Genomic DNA, 3,226 nt, shown 5'->3' on the forward strand with positions numbered 1-3,226 from the left:
TTCCCCCGAAATGCGTAACACCCCAAGTTGTCTGTGAAGGAGGCCCAGGACCCTGGTTACCATGGCAACCCTGACACCAGATAGATTTTATGACCTAATGGCATGTGGAGAGACCTCCCCCTCTCACTGCATGTTCCATAGGAAGAGACACAGTAAAAATGGATTCTTTCCTAATTAATCCATAGGAAAAACTTTCTTTGAATGAACACACATATCCTTCAGGTCATCGTGTATGTTGTCTTTGAGATTTTATACTGTTTTATGCAGGCTTGTGATGGAAACACTCATTCCTGTCATCTTACATATATGTAACCCTACCATGTTTAGTATCTATGAATTAGTCTTCTGATGATCTAAACGAGAGTGTATATTATATGTTGGTACATAGACAATATATTAGTGCTAAGGGATCTAAATATTTATAATTAATTATATCTAGTTATGATTAATTATTCATATTTCCTTATGAGCTGATTCGCTACACAAGGATGGGGGTCTAGGGATGAGGCGAGGACTCAATGGTTCAGGAGATGGGAAACAAGACACGAACACACAGCTAATGAGAATACTCATAAGACGCGTGTTCACACAAGATGAAACATGAAACAACATGAAAGCATGCAGCCAATGAAAAACACAAGCTGCGTGCTACACAGCACAAGACATAGACGCAGAAGACGCTGTTCTGCATTGCATAACAGCACGCAGCCGATAAAAACACGAACTGCGTGCAACAACACAAGACACAACACACACAGACAGAAGAGCACATGGCCATAGCGAACTCGGGACCGCACGCTTCCACACCAAGACAAAACATGGAGCGTGAGTGTCCGAACCCTGACACGAAACCGAAACTCAACAAGACATGAGTGCCGGGATCTGAACACCATGCTCCAACATGAAACAAGGAAACAGGACACGCAGACGAGAGCGCACCGCTCGAGCACACTCGAAGCCCTCATGAAAACAAAGACATGACGAGAGTGTCAGGGCTCTGTCACAAAACCATGAATAAACTAGACCAAAATGACAGAACCCTGACACGAGGCTCTGGCAGTCCAGGAGTCTGGGCAGGAGGCCAAGGTGGAGCTACAGGAATTAACCAAAGAGGCTCCGGTCTAACAGGAACCCCAGCGAGCGGCCAGGGTGGGGCCAGAGGGACGGACCAGGGAGACTCAGGCCGAAGAGGAACCCAAGTAGACGGCCAGGGCGGGGCCGGATGGACGGACCAGGGAGACTCAGGCCGAACAGGAACCCAAGTAGACGGCCATGGCAGGGCCGGAGGGACAGACCAGGGAGGCTCCGGCTTAACAGGAATCCCAGCAGACGGCCAGGGCGGGGCCGGAGGCATGGACCAGGGAGACTCCGGCCAAACAGGAACCTCCACAGACAGCCAGGGCGGGGCCGGAGGGACAGACCAGGCAGGCTCTAGTGCTTCTGGAGTCCCGGCAGGGGGCCAGGGCAGAGACCCCATCAAGGAGGAAGCCGGCAGGGCAAGACGCTTAGGCGGCATCGGCAGGGCAAAGAGCTTGGGACACGCTGGCCGGGCAAGGCGCTTGGGCGGTGCCGGCAGAGCAAGGAGCTGGCGGGTGGACAATCCGGTGGTGGGAGATGGAAAAATGAAGATGCGCATCTCTGCTGAGTCCTCTTTTGGCCAGTTCGTTCTGTCAGGGATGGGGGTTTAGGGATGAGGTGAGGACTCAATGGTGCAGGAGATGGGCTTTCATTAATAAACTAAAACAAAAACAACAGCTGGCAACAAGACAAGGCTTGGCAGGGCAGGACACAAGGCACACACAGGGGCGTAAATTTCGTCTAACAGTAGGGGGGGACAGTAAACATAAAATTTCTCAAGAGCAATCTTTGAAAAGGACACAAATAATACAGCTAAAATTGTACTTGTAAGGATATGTATTCACAGAGGAATGGCTTACTACTACTAGTGCAGCAGGGAGACTGTGCCAAATTAGACAACTTAAAGCTGTTGTGGTCACGCCAAGACAGCGCTCGTGTTCATTGTAGACATTTCTATCCGTCATAGTGTTGCCAAGTCCGCGGTTTTCCTGTGGAATTGGGCTACTGTAACACTAATCATCTGTATTAAAGAGAAAATAATCACTTCAAGTTTTTTTTATTCAACTTCACAAGGATAAAAGTGCCCCTAGTTGAAGAAACGCCCAGAAGTGTATTTTTAAACACTTTATATGTCTTAGTATTTGTCATTAAGCTATTAGTAGGGCAGACTTGGACTATTGGCCACATAGTCTATACCTCTGAGTCAAAAATCCAGTTGCATGAAAACCAGGCCATTCTTCTCAAATCAGTGGCAATCAATCCGCAGGTTTTGTTCTGACAACGTACCCCCATATAGTGTGAAAATACAACTTAATTACAGGGTCAGTGTATGTTAAACAAGTGTGTGTGTCTGTGTGTTTCTTAATAATAATAATAAAAAAAAACTATGTATTTATTACTTTTTACAAGTGCTGGTTCAGTAACTCGTTTTGAGTCAGAACTCTAGTTAACAAATTTGTGTTTTTATGAGTAGTAGTTTTGTATGACGGTTTCAAACACGGGCCAAATAGTCTTAGATTAGAATAATGTTTGTGAATTATGACCTTAATAATAAAATCCTTATATATTTTTATGAACTTCTGGGTAAACAAGATCACACACACACACACACAAAAAAATCACTCTGACTAACGTTATACAAGAGATGACTGTGAAATGGAGGTTCTAACTGAAAAGGCAAATGGCAAGTCTGGACATAAAAGTTTCAGTTTTATAGTTAAGCAATATCAGGCTGTCTGCTAATAGTCAGTAATACTATTAGCACTGTATACGGCGGTATTACCAGTATGAATAATGTGAATGCGGTATTACTTTTATACAACAGTTCAATAAACAAGATATTAATAATCAACCATTGTTTAGTTTTTTTCGAGCAACACACAAGTAGTGGTGTGTCTCATTCCTAAATGAATCAGTGGATCACTCATATTAAGATGGTCACTTGTCGCCACCTACAGGCCAAATGATAGAACAACCTGCACAAGGCTTACTGGATTTCATGATCCACAGTACTCAGGTCAATGTCTTTAAACACCAGATTGTGACAGTTTATCCCTTATGGAGTGACAACAATGGGTTAATGTGAGTTCAGTGAACTATTTTTTTATTATTATTATTATTATTTAGCAATGTGTGTCAATACAGAAAT

The sequence above is a fragment of the Sinocyclocheilus grahami genome, unplaced genomic scaffold, assembly GCF_001515645.1.
Source record: "Sinocyclocheilus grahami isolate Dianchi unplaced genomic scaffold, SAMN03320097.WGS_v1.1 scaffold1092.1, whole genome shotgun sequence".
In the NCBI taxonomy this organism is placed as follows: domain Eukaryota; kingdom Metazoa; phylum Chordata; class Actinopteri; order Cypriniformes; family Cyprinidae; genus Sinocyclocheilus; species Sinocyclocheilus grahami.